A 19,415-nucleotide genomic window follows, 5' to 3' on the forward strand; every position below is an offset into this window, starting at 1 on the left:
TCCTTGTTCTATGATTGAAGTATGTGGTATTTACAACAGAAGGGTCTTACCCTCAAGTTCTAGAAGTCAGCCATGAGAAACAGCAATGGTGGGGTTCTGTAATATTTGGGGTCTCTAGAACACCACTGGCCAATCATGGCAAAAGAGGTGGCTCCATTTCTGATACTGGGCATTTTATTGCTAACCAGTGGTGTCTGGGAGGGGCATTGTCCTTCATTCTGATCTACATTCCATCAGTGGCTCTCCAAAAGTCAAAGGAGGAACCTGACACCACTATAACCATTATGGGAACATCGATATGCTGTTACCCCAAGTCCAATGCTGTGTTTGTTTTGTTCTTTGTTATTTCCTCACTTTGCTTTCTTGATGAACTCTCCTGAGCCCAGATTCAAATCCCACATCCCATGACCTCGTTGAGCTGAGATATAATCATAATTCTGGGGAGCTTACTGAACAGTTGGAGTCGAATTCTAGTGAAAATATCAGAGCTGCCCCATTTAGAGAATTTTTGCAAAATTATCTCACAGAGTTCTTGGAACAGGAACAGCAGCAGCAAGGCAAAATGTCAGCATTAATTTGATGTGGCTTTTTGTTAAATGCAGAATGGTTCATTAAAACCTTAAGCAGGTGGTAGGTTTGGCAGCCCAGTGTGTGTGCACTATGGGCAGATTTATTATGCTTCTCGTTTTAAAATATTTATGCAGAAACAGACTCAGTGAGATAAATTATCTTGTTCATAGGAGCATTCCATTGAAGGTTGCTATGATAACTGCCATATCAATCAAATTATGCAATGAAACCTCACCATCAATTTTACAATCATCATCTATTATTCATAGTTCAGGAAAACTCTTTCCACTACTTCTCCATTTTAGCTTTAGGGTCTTGTGGGTATCTTTTACCCATGTATGGAAAAGCAGTGCCATAAAATAGAGACTGTACACAGGAGGTTCAGGGGAGAAATTGGATATGATCTCAAAGCAAGCCACATGGATAGTATTGGCTCTAAACATTCTGCATGGTTACTTTCAGGGGGTAGGAGTGTGTAAATATCCAAGGGTATTCAAATATGGAAAGAGCTTTTCTCTGTCAAATGAGGTGCACTGTAATCCAACAAGAGCTCAACAACAATCACACGTGGGACCAAGTGCATTCTTTACTCACCATTCATGCTCTTCCTGTACCCATAGGATAAAGTCATGGTCATTCCCATACCTGGAACTTTCACCAGTGGAAGCCTGTCTTAGGAACTTGAAATGGTCCTGGAAATCTTCCCATAAAGGTATAAACATGGTTACCTACAATCCATGTTAACACAGAGCTTGGGACCTGGGTTATTGCATATGAAATAATCTACAAGCCACATTGAAGGTATCCTGACACCATTTCTCCCACATGTGGAGTGTGTGCTGTACCTTGTACATGCAGAGAACTCTAGCAAGAGCCAGCAAAATGCCTCTCACTTTTTGACTCCTGCCTGACTTTCATTAGGGAAATGCTGGTTATTTTCACTGTTGTATCAGCTAAGTATACCAGGGATGGGCATGTGGCTTCTACCACAGCTTTCTGGCATACTCAGCATTTGGACTTTACTCCCAAAGAAGAAGAAAGCTTTGTTTTACCCCACTGACCACGGCCCCTCTTTCCTTGTTACTGATCATATCATTTGCTTTTCTCCAAAATTCTGCTCAGAAATAAAGTCTGTGAAGATTGATCAGGCTAATTCTGATTATAAACTGTTACAAGTACCCCCTTAACACCCATGAATAGATGGACAACAGACACCCCTTTTGTGGCTACTTGTGTTCTCCTGTCCACGAGGAACACTCAGACAAGAAGGAACAAAAATTCTGTCTTGGGAAGATCCTACAACTAAGCTCAAGCTGATTGATTCTAAGAGTCACTGATTGTGCATGATCAGTTGGTACCAGTCCCGGTCAGTTGGTACCAGTCCTGGGCACACAATGCATGGCATGGCAGCACTATCCACACTGTCCTGTCCTGAGATGACAGTGAGGTGTTACTGACATTTATGGATAGCCGTCTGTCAGAGGAGTTATTTAGACCTGGAGTCAGGAAGACTGAGTTAGTTCTGAGGGAGATTGTTTCCCCAATTGTGAACTCTGTAATTATGAGCCAGTCATGGTCTTAGAAATGTTTCGGCTTTATCAATAAAATAACCGCCGAGGTAGCAATGCAGAGAAATTGATTCTGGGATGATATATGTCTTATGCCATTTTCTGTCACCATAATAGACTAGATAATTTATAGGAAAAGAGGCTTCATTTAGCTAATACTTTGAGAGGTCCAAGAGCACAGCACCAGCATGTATACAACTGTAGACAGGGATTCCAGATAATGACCTCACATGGACAGAACACATAGAATGGAGAGTAAAGGGACATGTCAGCCTGTGTTAGAGCATGATGTCTTAAAGAATGTCAACAACAGTCTGCAACTGGGAACAAAACCTAGATATGAATTTCTAATCCTATTCCAACCACAGTGATGTATATTCATGTGGAGGGGGGCAGTGGGGAGGATCCTTGCTGAATGGTATGGAGAGGTGGTCCAGTGAATGAATGAGTCTGCCATGTTGAGATGATAACTTGAGTTTCAGTGGAGTACACATGTTCACTCTGACATGCTACACCACCAGACAGGCATCATACACACACACACACACACACACACACACACACACACAATATCCTTACACAATACATGTACACAATAATAATAGTAACTTTAAAATATGAACGTTGTTGTTGCTACCATAGTCAAAGTGTTGTTTTGGAACATGTGATAACATGGAACAATCCTTATGGTCTCTTCAAAAAGATCTGTGTGTTTTGAGAGTGAAAAACGAATGGCCTAGGTTTTCCAGCAAAGGACAGGTCAGCAAGGCTGGCTGAATTATAAGGTTTATTTCTTTAATTTAGTAGACAGTAAGGGAAATAAATAAGAGAATAAATGTACACTCAGATGTGGCAACGGGTCCCCAAATACGTTCACTGGTCCCTAGCAAAGTGAAATCCAGAACATACAAATTATTGATCCCCATCTGTATCTACTGAATGAGCCCCCCAGTATGTCTGAGGAATTCTAAAGTTTGTGCCCCATCAATCAACTGAATATAGCAGCAGATGCTGTTAACTTGGTGAATAACTCCTGGGCCAGAAGGATCAGCAGGAGGCGCCTTGAGCGTCTTAGCATTCCCAGTAACAACAAATGACTTCAGCTTCCCAGCCATGTAGACTCCTCCGATTTCTATGAAATCTGAGAGGCTACATGAAACCTGTCAGCCTCTTCAGGTCTTCTTTGCATAAGAAGTAAATCCATAAGTTTCAGAGAAGGGGCTTTGCCTCTCTGGGGAGTTACACTGTGTACTTTAAAGGTACAGTATCTCTTAGGTGGAAGAGGAAAGGTGACTTTAAAAGATTAGATGCATCAAGCTATATAGTGATGAGCCCTCAACAAGTCTATAGGCTCACCTGTGGGGCAGGTAGGCTGTGTTAGGAACCCTAATTCTCGACTGAGGTTGGTCGAAGCTCTGGGAATGGTAAACAAGATGGCAGGAAGCTTCCCCAACTCTCAAAAATCAGAAATCTTCATGCTGTCATAGGCAGTACACCAGTGTACAGCCCCTCAAGGTGTTGGCCATGACTAAAGTCCAGCATCCACAGGAGAATGTGACAAGGACCCCAGACAGATCAGCCTTGCACCAAATCCCTCCCCTGCACATAGATGTGACTCCACATAAGCTCCAGGCAGAAGAAGCAGGACTGCCCCCAAATATGTAGACAGAATCTTCCCAAGCTCTCAGGCCAAGCCAATAGGAAGTGCTGGTTGTCAGACTCCAAACCATTTCAAAAATGTATTTATATGTGTGCTGGGTGTAAAAATAAAGTGAGACACATGTAGAAATAATTCCTCTGCCTGAGTTCCTTTGTTCTAAAGAGCTGATAACACCTCTGATTGGGAAGAGATTTTTCTCTCCCGAAGATTTTTGTATCCTGCACTGGAACCTGTCGCCAGCCCTGTTCAGCTTGGACTGGCATCCAATGGCAGTGGTGTTCTGCCATGTTCTGCTAAAACTAGCAGCAAATCCTGGGTTTCTGAGCACCACTGAGTGTTGGTCTCATAGGCTCAAGCCTGAGTTCACATGCCCCGCTGAGTTCTGATCTCACACGCCGAAGCCTGAGTTCATGCAGGCTGGCCAGACCCAGCAGCAGAGTGGCAGAGGCTGCCTGTTCCCCAGCCAAAGAGTTGTGTGGGACTGCTGGCACACAGTCATCCCCTTTCTCAGTGTGTGGATGTTCTGCCATAGGGTCACTACCTGAGGATGGCGCCCAGCTTTCCCCCGCTCTCTGGTGTGGATCTTTGCCTTCCTTCTCTGCCTTTGTCTTCTATTCACATCTTGAAAGTTTCCATCAAAGGCAAAGGCAGTAAGAGAAAGAATAGAAAGAAAGCTGGCTACAGAACAGAGGGCAAGAAGACAGCACACAGAGAAGTGTATCTTCCACACCAGAAACCATCTGTCTTCTACTCTTAGAGCCTGCAGGTCCTTTTGAAGAGAGCATTAGGAATGTGCCATGACATCATGTACCCCAAAACATGATCTCTTTGAATATGACAGCAACAAGAAATGTCATATGTTAAAGGCATGTTATTGTCTATACATACATGTGGGAAAGAAAACTGGAAAAGGTCACTAACATTTAGCTGCAAAGAGTGAATGAAGGCACTCTGTTTGAAGAGTTGTACAACTGATGAATTGGACAGTAACTTGTATTAATTTTTTAAAGAAATCTCCACAATAGGTTAGCTTGGGAGCTTGGGTAGGCTGTCCACATGGCCCTGAAGAGCTGACCAGTAAGAGCAGCACAAGGGCAGAGCTGCAGTATGGGAGATCTTGGAATCAAGGTCACAAAGGGGAGGCATGGTCTTAACATAGGAAAGGAAGAAGGGTTACCATACCCGCTGCCCGCAGGACACTCATCCTTATTCGGCAAAGGCATAGCCTTCTCTCCAGCATCATCTACTCAAGTTGTCATCTGACTGCCAGCCTTGGAAAACTGCAACTCATACTTCCCTCTATACAGAAAACGACTGAGCTCAATGTCTGAGCCTCCATTCCTCTGAGAAAAGATGACAGAAAAAATAGCGGATTTGTGTGCCTTGTGGATACAGAACATGAAGCTAACACACCTGAAGAAAGGAGAGTGGTTAGAGGAAGAAAGGTCTAAGCCCAAGAATGGAAGCCATCCTTTGAGAATGTTAGACTTCAGTATTTTTTTAGATTCCAAATGCTTTCAAATAAGGTTTTCTCCCAATTCTCATCTTGATTGACATGTAGTATCAAATGATACCTCCTAATGGAGAAACACACACAGTCAGCTTTTTCATGGAGCCCAATTGGAATCCAGACTTAGCATGTCTATTTGGTTAGCGTTAGAATATGCTCTCCTAATAGGTGGGTAACTAAGGCATGCCTGCTGATACAGAGAAATAATAGGCCTGATAACAGAAAAGAGTCTGCCTCAACTTACCTACATAAGTCAGCTAAGACCAACCTGTACAACTCCAGTCAGCGATAGAATGGGTGTGAGATGGCAGGATCCTCAAATATAGTCATTCAGGCCAGTGTCCCTATTGAGACACCTGTATCTCTCCAATGCCTTGACTACAAGTGGCCAGAAGTGTCACAGAGCAGAGAAATCATCACACACAACTAAAGGAAGCCTGAATTAAAATTTCTATAGGTAGAAAAAAAACCCAAAAAAACAAACAAACAAACAAAAAACCAACAACAACAACAACAACAAAACTCACAAACAAGGGATGTTTTAGTCAGGAACTAAATAGGCATCACCTGGTCTTGATATGGATTAATTCATCTTTTTCCAGTTTATTCTAACATCATTTAAACTTTATCTCAATATATAAAGCTAAATATTTTAAGGGGCAAAATAGCCACCTGGCCCTGGATCATTTGGACAAATAAAACCAATCAAAATCATAATAGAATCAGTGTTTGGAGACAGAAAGTTTTCTGAGCTGATGTCCTTCAGAACAGAAACTCATGCTTCTGAAATCAGGCTCCTTTCCACAGGACGTGTTCAAAGGGCAGGACTCCTAAAAGAACACATCGGAGCTTCATTAATTCACTGAATGAATGAAGCACCAACTTGTGGCAGACCCTGAGCCTTTTTGCCTCCCCTGTACTGTTCTTGGAGACTCTGGTGTTTACTTGTGGCCTGTTCATTCTTAGCACACCATTCCTTCTACAGAAGGCATTGTGTCCATTTCTACAAATAAGCTCAGTTCTCAGTTGTAATTCCCCACCCCAGAATCTGGCCCAAGTAAAGTTCTGTAGAAAACACTGCTCTTAATCACATAAGCACATGAGGCATGTAAATGGGTTTGGGGAGCTTCCCAGGGGCGGGGGAGAACAAACCAATAATCCTCAGCAGAAAGAGAAATTCTGCATTCACAGGTCCAATGCAGGAGACATGCCCCTCCTGATGACTTCCTCACCCACACACATTTCACATTTACTTTCTCTTCTATTCACTTACAGTATCTTTCCCAATACATACATCATGTTACTGGAACAGGAACATTCAAAAATAAAAGTGTGAATTCTGAGACGAGAAGAAGCTTTGTACACAAATAATATATGATGTTATTACTGTAAGTGTCATAATAGACACAGATAAAAATAGGGGAAATTCAAAATAAACCATTCAAATCTTTTGGGAAGGCTTAGCAAAAGCAAATCAAAGGTAGTCAGCTTTTTCCAAGTAAAAAACTCAAGGTAAATGTAGGCTCCTCAGAGGCTGTATCTGTGCAAAAGCGTAAGGTATATAAAAGATTATATTTTACACATTAGGCACTTTGGATCAAAATTATAAGACACTTTAAAGGAATATCTGAGGCAGAATCTCAATAATGAAGGGTTCTGTATGTTAAAATAATTAAATCTTGTTGTTGTTGGACATCTGTTTCTGACCAGGCATGCCCATTGAAATGTCTTAGACATCTCTTTACCATCTTATACAGGTGCACTAACCTAGGGGATTCCAGGTACATGGATCTGGGGTTCACATCTTCATTGACACTTTGTTGAACATCCACAATGAATATTTTGAGTAAATGCTGCTTTCAGCTCAGAGAGAACACTATGTTTCTGAGGTTCTGAGCATGAAAAGCCACCCCCAGCCTTATGGTGGGGAGGTCCCTTCATGGGAAAGTGGAGGAACTCCAGCAAGAGATAAAACACAAGAGGAATGGCTCATGGAGACTGAGGCCATGAGGCCAAGCCAGCAAGCTTGTGGAAAGGAATTACTTCACAAAGAAAGGTAACCTCAAATCACACTCCTTTCCTGTCTGGTTCGGTGATACCATCATTTCCAGGTATGCGATGCAGGGAGAAAGGAGAAGAAAGTGAGCTCCTGTCCTCATCTTTGTACATACATAATTCAGAACATGAATTATGTAGGAGACTGAGACGGTATTAATTTAATATGCCCCATAGCTTTCTCCTCTGCAGTGTTGGTAATTTGGGAGTGGTTTTATTTAATTTGGCTAGCATAACACTCTCCCAGTTCCAAACCCCATAGGCAAGTTGCAAACGGTAACAATGTATGCCAAACGGTAACAATGTATGCCAAGCCAATGGCAAATGGAACTACTCTCTCCTCCCCTGGAGGTGGGAAGAAGGCAGCACAGGCAACCTGAGAATCTTTCTCCCACTCCAGTCTTACTCCCTATCTTTTCTATCATCGCTGGGCCCTGGGATGCATGCTCGTATTTCTCACGAAACCCCACAAGCTTGCCTTATCATTTGATGGGAGAATGGCAGTGCACAAGATGCCATGCTCTTCCAGGAAGAAGAGTTCTTGGGGCAGATTTGAAGGATTAGCCCTCATGACAGCCCTTAGATATATTCATTTTTACAACTTTTCCTTCCCCTCTCCCCATTCCTTGGCTTCTTTCTGTGGCTCAGAGTTCCGATGACTTGTACTGAAGCCATGATAAAACAGTTGTTGACCAGTTTTCTTACACAAGTGGAGAATCCAGCTCACCAGCAATGTACTGTTTGATCTTCCTGGGTTTCTTTTAAGGCTACATCCTTTTCTTTGTGACAGTTCTATGTATAGGAATAAATATATTATTTGTCTATAAGTATCTTTGGAAGATGGTTCATGCCACTAAATATAAAAATAAAAAGAACCTTCTCATGTTTCACTTAGAAACATATCTCAGAGATATCTGACCTTATGGACCAAGGCAAAGCATCTATATTTTGTATCTAAGCATTTTACATACGTGTAGATATTAGTAAATGTATCTTTTTTTCTCACAGCACTTCCTACTATTAAACCCTTTCAACCTGTTCTCACCATGTTGAGAGCAAATCTACTTACCCACTGTAATATCCCATTCCTTAAAGAAAAAAAATGTGTGCTATGAATTTCTAACTATATGTGTTCTCACAAATAGGTGGTTAGTGTAAGTGTAGATCTGAACTTACCAAAAAGAACAAAGACATACTGGTATCTGAATTTAATTAAATAATGTCAGGTTCTTTGGAAAATTTTACACAAATGGGGAAGACTGAGTTTTGAGGCAATCTCTCCCTCACAACCTGCTGAAGTAAATATTAAAATGTGGCTTAACCTTTTATTCTGCGCTTTGCTGGCTCCCATGGGGCCATCTGGCACTACAGGGATCTTTAACTTGGAGCTCCATGCTGCCTCTAAAAACTCAGATGTGGTTCACTCCACCACCCCTGTTGCTTCTGACCCAGGTAGATATGACAACCTCCATGTGTTCCTTTCTTCCACCACCTGGTACAAACATGACTTACAACCATTCACTTATCAAACAGGTTTATATGTTAAATTCTCAATCCACAGACCCTCTACATAATAAGGTTTCAACCAATGGGCAAAGATAAAAACTGTACATCTATATGATATGAATAGACCCATAGAAACCCTTAATAATAATAATAACAACCTTATCAAGCTAGAGATGCACCAAGAGAAACATACACATCTGCCTCTATCTCCTTCATCAGTCTCTGCCTACTGCCTTCTCTTCCCCTCCTCCAGCCTCTTTTTTCACCTACCTTTCCACTGTCCAATCATGTATTGCCTTAACATCAACCCACAAGTACCAATATACCAGGTGAATTTTGAAGGTTCATCATTCCTGAAGTCTATTCACCTAACCATGAAGAGGGTGCATGGTCACTGAGCCAGACAGTGTAACCCTCAACATCTTAGGGGTATTTTTGTCATTTAGCAACAAAATTACAAGAAAATGGTGGACAGGAATTCCAGAGATTACACAACTTAGTCTAGATACGAAGAAGACTCACTCTTAACATCTACTGAGCTTCAAGTAAGTGGTTTTTGCTTTTCTTTAATACTCTCTCTTCCTTCTTTCTACAAGACTGAAGCCTAGGTAATCTCTGAACAGCACACCTCTTTCAATTTCTACTTTAAACCCCTCTGTATCCCCATGGCCCCCTGGAGCCAGATACAGAGGTGGACTGAATCACAGGGCAAGTCTTGAAGAACCTGCTTGCCTGTAGTGTTAACCTCATGATTTTCTCCCACAACCAGACCCCGACCTAGCAAGATGTGAAACATACCACACTCTTTTCCAGGAGCTGTCAGTATTTCTTTTTCTAGCTCATCCCTTCTGATTTTTTAATCTCAAATTCGAGGCTATTTCTTTAATGATGATAATGATGATATCCCTGGGAGCTTCTACAGGTATTTTAATAACCTATACTTGTCTCTGTTAATTTTTAGTCATGGAAATGCATCAAAATTGTTGTCTGCTTCCTCTTTCTTTAATGTTCCCTACTCTCCCCTTTTGGGAGAAGTAGGCCTTATTTTTTAAGAAGCTCCAGTTTCTATAACTAAACATCACAAAAGTTTTACTGTTTTGAGTGTTGAGTTGAATAGAATAAAATTATTTGCTATTTCCTGCTTAATTTTAATTATCTTTAATACCAGAAAACTAAAGTGAACCCCAAGATGTAATGCTGGACTTCCTTGAAATGTGTATCTTTTTCACATGTAAGAAAAATATTGTTTGTCTACTAGCTTGATAATGATAATTATTTTTATTTTGGTGCTACTAAAATCTTTCATTTTAGTTAGAATATACTTATTCTATGCACACTGACAGTGAAACAATTAAAAACTTCAAGAAGATTATATGACAACTAGTATTTAATAGGCACTTCTTGGGCTGGCAAGATGTCTCAATGGGTAAAGATGCCAGGCCTAATATCCCAAGCTTGAGTCCCAAAAACAGAGCTGACCTCTGAAAGTTAATCTTTGACTTCCAGAAGCACATCCTGACAAGGCTTTGTGTCTGTCTGAACATGTACACACATGTACATACATATACACATGTATATACCTGCACAAAAACATACATTTTAAAAAATTAAAATAAAAATAAGAACTTTTTGTTTAGATAATGGGTTTTAAATTTTTTTTCTGTTGGTTTTGGTTCATGACACTGAATATATAAATAAAGTTATTTGTTTTTCTGGTAAAGAATAAAATAGTTTGTAAATGTCAGAGAAAATACAGAAGAAATTGTACAGTTGAACTTCATATGCTTGGTACATTAAGCCAAACTATCCTGAGCCTTGTTGTTTTTCAATATCTCCTGAGATGAGAATAACTATGGCAGAAAGGAAAATTCATAGGCTATAACGGATTTGTGTCTAAGGCCCACCTCATTCATAGGCTGTAATGGACTTGTGTCTAAGGTCCACCTCCAGACTTGTGTCTAAGGTCTACCTCCAGACTTGTGTCTAAGGTCCACCTCATTCATAGGCTGTAACAGATGTGTGTCTAAGGACCACCTCATTCATAGGCTATAACAGATTTGTGTCTAAGGCCCACCTCATTCATAGGCTGTGACAGATTTGTGTCTAAGGCCCACCTCATTCATAGGCTGTGACAGATTTGTGTCTAAGGTCCACCTCATTCATAGGCTGTGACAGATTTGTGTCTAAGGTCCACTTCATTCTCATTACCCAGTGTAAGACACAGTCAGGAATATTAGAAACTGGGTTGATCTGAAGCTTCCATGGTACTTTATTTTTTAAAAAAAATCACCCTCCCATTTATCCAACTGATGAGCTTTCTCTTCATGTGGACAACTAACTAGAGGAAAGCCTGGGTGTGTATCTGGAACAAAATATATTCACTGTATTCAATTGCAGAAAGCACTTTCTGATTTATCAACAACAATGAAGCCCTACAACAAAACTCACGTGTGTTGCTGACGACTTGTCCATGATCGAAACACATGTCAACCACCCTGTAGTGGTTACAATCCAGTGGCTGGTCTCAGCTCTGTCGGTCTTCAAGGAGAACTAAAGGTCGTATGTGCCAGAGCGGTTGAGTCCGGCCCCTTGTGAAACTTTAAAGTAATGAATATAAAAGAAGATGAACTGAAACTCGTAAAACACCAAATGAACAAGGGATGAAAATTCTAAAAATAGCAGATGCTGCCAGGTGCCAGCAGCTGGCTGAAGAACTCCCCTCCTCAGATTCTCTTAAATCAACTCGGCAGGGGCTCCGCCCTCTCCGGCTATCATCCTGTGTGGCATCCCTAAGCATCTGGCTTATCAGAACCAGTATCTGTGAATTAATCATGATGTCTTGTTATATTTACATGAAAGGTTGATTCTGAGTTTATGCTCAAAACAGTAGCTCCAGAAAAGGGGGGGTGGGGAGATCTGGTGGGAATAGAAGCAGTCGGGACTGAGCAGTGTTGAGCGAAGTGTAGAAAGGTGTTCAACCCTTGAATGTGTGCTCTTCTTGCTTCATGGTGGGCAAGACTAAGAAACTTCCTGGGTTGTTTCTTCCCCTAGAGGAGAGAATGCATTCAGGGCAGGAAACTTAACTTAAGAAATTCGATGTAAGGGGCTGGAGCAATGGCTCCCCAGGAATGTGCTTGGTGCACAAGGCTTTTTGAAAATCAAAATGGCCTCTGCGAAAATAGCCTTTGGTTGGGTGAACAGTAAGAGCTCTTGAGAGTGTTCTGGTGTTCCCCTGAGTTAGCTTATGAGGGGGCATATTTTAATTAATTAAACTTTTCATTTCCTCTTGTGAGTGTTGAGTATGGAGAGGCACCACAGGCTGAAATGTTTGTGCTTAGCTCATTGGTAGGGTGAGGCCATCTTTCCCATGCAAGTTGCCAACACTGCGCCCACAGAGCCTGTTAAAGAGTGGATACTTGGCCAGCCACAGAGTTAAGGAGGCTTTGGTGGCTCCCTGGGGTCTGTCATTATGAGTGCAGTGTGTGAGAACATAACATGCTAAGAGTACTGCAAGAATGGCCCTGAAAGCATCCCTGTAAATGTTAGAGCTATGGCTGGAGTCCACAGTCCCCAGAGTGAGGCACTTCTGCATGGTCATACTCAATGCAAAGTGAATATTTACTGTGTTCATTGTATATTTGGTGCTGTACATAGATCAGAATGCCATCGTAAGAGCTCAGAGTTCAGATAAGATTGGTGAAAATGGTTCTGTGGACTTTGAGCCACACAATAGGTTCCTAGCCCTCACGGGATGATGCTGAAGCCAAGCATGAGAAATTCTTTCTGGAGGAAGCTCTCTCACTTGGTTGTTCTGGCAGAAACACATTGTATAAAACGTAGTCTGGGGTAGAAAAGGTCGAAGAAGAACTGTGTGTATGCTTCTTTAAGCTTGATGAGCTTGAGGTGCTCACTGAGAAAACCATAATGCCACCAACAACTACGACAGCAGATGGAGGAGGAAGACCCCGTGAGTGATGGGTTTGCCTGTCCTATTACTGAAAACATTATTTTATAATTTATATCAAAACAATTGAGAGAAGAGTTTTCTTTTGGTAGACAAGGTAAAAAAAAATACCAATAAAATTCAAATGCTGTGGAGATGGTCAGACCATGAAGAGTTTGCTGAACAAGCATAAGGAGCTGAGTTCAATCCCCAGGACCCACAGAAGATGCCCAGCATGGGTGGCCTGTGCTTGCAATGCCATCCTCGGGGAAGCAGAGACTGAAACTTTCTGGTTAGCTGGTTGTCAAGTGAGCTCCAGGCCAAAAAGAAACCCTGTCCCCAAAATACATACAATACCTGAAGAATGACCTCAGGCTATGGTCTGGCCTGGAAATGTATACACAAACACATGCATGGGTACCTATGTATACATGAACATATGCATACAAGAATGTAATCACCAACGCATGATAATTGCAGCTATGGTGTTTCTCAGAACCTCATTTTGTAGTTATTACCTTCCCTGCCTCCGCAGCCAAGAGAAAATAGTCCCTTTTAAAAGTGCCCTGGGTAAAAGCTCCTTTTTCATTAGCTTGCCTGAGCCCTGTCCCAGGGCAAGGAGTTTCCTGATTAGAATGATTCAGCAGGTAAAGGGGTTTGCCACCAAGCCTGCTAACTGATTTCAGTCCCCGAGGCTCATGAAGGAGAAAAATGATTCCTGCAAGCAGGCCTCTGACCATGACACATGAATGCATGTGTACACATATCTACATATCTATCACCTCTAGCCACTCCCACCCTCACACACCAACACACAAATTAGAAAAAGCAATGTCGAAAACAAAAGCTGTTTTGACCTCTCTCACTTCATTTTCCTTTAAAGACAATAAATACTTGCTTGCTGGCTAGATGCGAAGTATTTTTTGTTACTCATAGAGCATACATTCTCTGGAGGCTCAAAACAGTAAAAAGGGTTGTGTCTCCTTTTTTCTGAGAACAATCCTTCTTAAATCTTATTAAACCAAAGAGAGCAAAGTAGTCAACTCATGCCCTTTGGCCTGAAGGCTCCAGTGTGCCCTAAGTAACAGATTGCAACACGGGTGGCACTGGATGCCAAGAAATTCTTTCCCTGAAAGGAGAGGCTGGAAGAGATGGAAAATTTTAGCCACGGCCCAGGGGAGAAAGAAGATAAAAGAGCCAAGAGGAAAAGAACATCTAGTGATTTTCATGTGAGAAAGAACCTTACAAAACCTCAGTTTTAAACCTAGTGTGAACAAGCCATCCGTGTGGGAGAAATTATTTCATTCCAAAATAGGAGAGAGAGAATAAAATAAGAACAAATTAACATATATTACTTTGTCTTAGTCAACAGAAAATCGCATAAAACAGATTACAATATTACATGAATGCTATATACACACTTCTGATTTGCCTGGACATGCACCGTTCTTTGACATAAATCACAGTACAGTTGTGTTTGTGTGTTTGTTGAAAGCATTTTGCTCCTCAGTTAAGAATATGTGTCTGTCATAAGGCACATGTTCCTTAATTGCTTGTCTTGGTGCCATTAGAAAAGCCACTACTGTGTGTAGCCCACACAGTAGCTGCAGTCAAAGTGATCGCAGCCACTGCCGTTGTCACCTTGCAAAACCTCAGTTTTGAAACTGCCGTGAATGAGTCATTCACATGAGAGAGACAGAAATATTATACTTTATCTGTTCCTTTCACAGTGAAGTACTTTTATGCTGAAATATTTCAGGTTAAAAAAAATTAGGAAACTCTCATGTCCTTAAAATGTCCTTTGTGTCTGGTTGAAAATTTTAATTTCAAATTAGATGATTACATACTTTTTTTTCTTGCTCCTGATTTTCATTTTTGGAATGTTTTTTTCCGAATTTCCTAGAAAGATTAGAAAATATTTCCATGCTTATAGACATTTTAAGCGATCAGCTCATGAAATAACGCTTTGGCTCAGGATAAAGGACAATCAGGAATGATGCAGGTGTCATAGATAAAGAGGTTAAAACCTGACTCTATCTGGCAGTAAAAGAAACAGAATTCTATTCTGTGAAGCTATTCAATGGAGACTTTTCCAGTGATTGACAAACTTACTAATCTTGGACTGATTGAAACTTCAATTATTTCTGTTTTTGTTGTTCTGAATGGAAGCTTCAATTCATTTTCTTCATGTACACAGTGCATTTACCTTCTTAAGGCATGACAGTGCCAAACTTACACTTTAATGTTTGATGTATACGACTGAGAATTATACTTGAGATTTCTTTTAGGTGGACATTAAAGTGAGCAACCTTCTTAAATAGTCAACCGTTAAAATTTCCAAGTCAGCTCTTTTATGTAAAAATGATTATTCTGCACCATCAAGATCATGGTGGATAAACACAGCTCAACAGTCCTATTAAAATAGTATAATTTCATAAGTTAAGCGTGCACCTAACACATGGGACACTGAACTGTGCAGGTGTCTGTAAGTTAGGCTCCCACAGACCATTCTGCAACGGACGGACACATGACAGAGGCTACAGAGACTGTCTGCTGCTCACACAGGCCCACAAGACATACATTTCCTTAGTGAAAGTACCCCAAGTACAGGAAGCATTCCTGCTGAGAATTTTTATAATGAAGTCCATTGCACTAATGAGAGAAAATAAAACAGAGTATCTTATCAAAGTATATCTGCATTGTATATATTTAATTCAAAATGCAGACTGAATTTACATACCCTATATGTAAATTTGTCCAATATTCAAAACCTGTACCCTCTCTCTACTCCTCTCTTCATGGTTCTCAGATGCATACAAAGTGCTCACGGAAACTTACATTGTATGTGGTGAGCCAGGATACAGAGTAATATGCTTTCTTCAAGTTTCAAAGGATGGAATAAAAATCCACAGAGGAGCACTTCCCAGTGTCCCCACACCCATTCTGTCGGATATGGGTTTTATCAGTAACACAGATTGGCTGTGAGTTTCTCTTTTCAACCTTCAAATTAACTGATTTACTTTATCCCATGACCTCATAATAACAAAAGAATATGAAGATGAAAGGTTGGGGTACACAGCGTGAGAGGCTTGGATCTGAGGGAGGGCATTCAATAACTATCAGTGACTGTCCAAGTCACATAAAAACATGTAACACGGTTTGTCTTAACGTCTGCATAAACCAGTCTGTTACGCACTTACCTTTCCCTGTAGTGCCAAACTTTGGAATCATAATCCCAGTGGAACTGTGTTCAGAGAGAACCTGACAGCAGTGAAGGCTCAATGAAGCTAAGAAGATAAGTCCCAAACCAATGTGGCCGTGTCCTTACAAGGAGTTAACTATTCAGGGAGACAATCAGAGGAACCAATGTGGGGAGACACTGAGAAGACTTCATACATCTCCATTATAAATATGTACTAGCAAGATTCCACTTCGTGGGGTTTTATTTATTTATTTATTTATTTATTTATTTATTTATTTATTTATTTATTCACTGGAAGTGAGGTTGACAAACCTCATGACAGCTCAGTTTCTGTCAGCATTTTAGAAATCTCAAAATCTCATTTGGGTGAAGAAATAATTTTTTTTAGAAAAAGGACCTAACATTTTCATCATCAGAGTGTTTTAGTTGTTTAGTTTAGTTATGGATATTAAATAATTTTGAAATATCACAAAAAGTTTTTAGAAATTAGATGAACATTAGAAATTAATAATTTTAATACATTCTCTAATAATAAATTTCCATTATTTTAATTAATATATGAACCTAAAGAAAAAAATACACATTTAATCAACAAATTATAAATTCATGAAAGGGTAAAATAATATAAGGCAATTACTAAGTGAAAATAGAAAAATTTTAACTACATGTTACTGTGTTCACTATTTGCATAAAAACTAAAAATGAATATTTTCAAATGTAACATTGATAATCATGAGTAACTGCTGAGTTCCTGGCCATTAAGAGACCTTGTCTCAGCATAAGGAGAATGGCTTTTCTAAGGAACCACACACGCATACACATGTGCATGTGTGCATGTATGTGCACCTCTACATATGAACATATACACACACAAACATATGCACAGAAGGTTTTTTCTCATCTGTGAAAAGTACAAAGCATGCTGACTCGTACATATCTAGACGTTTCCACTTCATGGATTCATGGATACAGACAAAGGAAACACTTGGTGGTCAGGGCATCCTAACTATACCGCATCTCTGTCATGGACTGTATCCCTTAGGCTGGTCCCTAATCTCCCTTCATTTTCATTTACAGCTGTGAGAATTTAGTCTGAAGACCAAACACTCTGATGTTTTTTCCCTAGTAATAAAATCAATACGTAGATCCGTGCAGGATAATACGTATTGACTACTGTAGGATTCTAAAAGCTCAATGCCTAGTTGGTGAGTAACACAGAAATGAGACAGGCAAGGTTAAGGGTCTGGATGCCAAACTAAAGCTATCTTTCAACTAGAGAAGGGGTCAGTGACTCTAATAGCATACAGTGAGCACTCACGGGGCAAACATTCAGTAAATACTATAGGATTATAGGCCATCACACAGAAGTGCTTTTCCATGATGCCAGGCAATTAGCTAACGCATCTGTAGCTGCTCTATGGGAACTTTTACTTTCCACAACAGAACTCACATCACTCCACCCAGAATCCCAAAGATACATGTGCGACATACTTGCAGACCTCTAGGAAGAAAGTTCATTTCTAATTGTCAATTTTTAAAACAGACAAAACAACAGCACATTCTATTTTAGGACATGTACCAGAGAGCTTTAGGCTTCGCTTGGGCTAACTGAAAAGTAGACACCTTGGAGCCTCACAAGGAAACAATAATTAAATTGCAGGAGCTGCATTTCCAGAACCAAAGTAAAGCTATTTTTGAACAATTAAAATGCAACAGGCAGCAGAAAATTCTCAAGCTAAGACATATTTTTCTTTCATTTCTTTACATAAATCAGTCTCTTGACAGAGAGCCTCCCTATGTTAAAAGCTCATAGAAAATAATAGTTCTCTGCGTGGTACTTTTGATCTCATGGCTGATGATAAATGGTAATTTTGAGTCTTTGGCCCTGATTGCTTCAGATCTTCCTTCTCTGCTTGTCTGTGTTTAAAAGGGATGAATTTCTCCATAAAACTCAAGGTATAATACAGACTCAAATACCCCTGTCACCTGCATTCTCAAAGAACATGCGCCTTAATTAACTTTATCTGTGAAAATCACTTTGTTTCTCCCTAAGCTGGTCATTGATGTGTTCTTGTATTCCATATTCTGTGTGACATACAAAACTCATTTTATAATTATAATCAAGTGCCTAAAAGTGACACATGCTGTTCAGTAAAAACCCAGGAGACACAAGAATGAAACATCCCAGGCATACTTGGCTGAATGTTTTAAAGATGAGATAGATCACGAGTACCTATGGCCCCTCTCTACATCCATGGCCTTATGCAGTTTTCCCTGTAGATACATATTCAGCTCCTACCCATACTAACAGGCACTTCTATACCTGTTCAGTCACAAACACCCAGGCGAGAGACACCCAGGATTGACAATATGACAATAAAGAAAAAATGATCTCTTCCTTCACAAAGATGACATCCTATTGGCAAAAGAGACATCACTAAGTGAGCAATGTGTGCAGGATACTAGTCAGTAAGGATCCCAGGAAAATAAAACACACGTGCATCCAGAGTGTGCTCACATGAAGAGATCTATGCTTTCTGAAATGTGGGTCTGCCGAGTTTTATTATTTAGAATGTGGCACCCAAGCACAGACTGCTGACTCTGACCAAGAGACAGCATCTGCAGCTGACCTTTCACATGGTCATTGTGCTTAAAATTCAGTTTTACATCCATCTATATTTTCTGGGGTGAGTATGCTTCCCATATATAAAAATATGGTTCTATATATAAAATGAGGAAGCCACAAGAGTTTAAGCGATTCATTTGTCCAGTGCCAGTCACTTCTGAAGGCCAGAGCTAGGACTCTATCCCAGGTCACTGAGGCCACACAAGTTATATCCTTACTATAGAATGAGTGCCATTAGCATGTCACTCAGCACATGACATGCAGGTGCCAGACTAAGCTGAAAGACACCAACAGAGGAGGAGACAGAGGAGGAGACAGAGGGGGAGACAGAGGAATGAGGCTGTTTTGTCCAGTTTGCTCTGTGCTGAGATTGAATCCCATCTACGTCCTCAGTGCTGCATGGTAATTAAGTAGAGTGTAAACACACTTCTTAAGACATCAATTGTAATAATTAAATCCAATTATTTTCTGCAACACACATCAATATTAGGCCTTTCAGATATGATTGGATTACACTTCATCTCCAAGAAAATACGGTTCAAATTCCAATATTTAGCTCTAATGGGAGCAAAGGATGTCTTCCCAATTCTTCAGTTCCAGCTACAGTTAACCACTGTCATCCTTACATTCTTAATCCAGTTGTCTAACTTGCCAGGGTTTGAGGTAAATTTACCTCTCCTAGTAATGAATATTTACAAGGTAAAGACATTGCTTTTTTTGCTTGCATAACATAAAAAACTGGCCACAAGTCTTTATAAGTGAGACATTCCTAAAT

General features: G+C 40.4%; 1 protein-coding gene across 2 annotated transcripts in view; it reads right to left on the bottom strand.

The window, feature by feature from the left end:
• The window catches only part of ARHGAP24 (Rho GTPase activating protein 24), a gene marked incomplete at its 5' end in the record, with an annotated part of 368,413 nt that overhangs the window by 232,999 nt on the left and 115,999 nt on the right, over positions 1 to 19,415 (bottom strand). The window lies entirely within an intron of this gene.

This window comes from Micromys minutus, assembly GCF_963924665.1.
Source record: "Micromys minutus genome assembly, chromosome: 11".
NCBI lineage: Eukaryota > Metazoa > Chordata > Mammalia > Rodentia > Muridae > Micromys > Micromys minutus.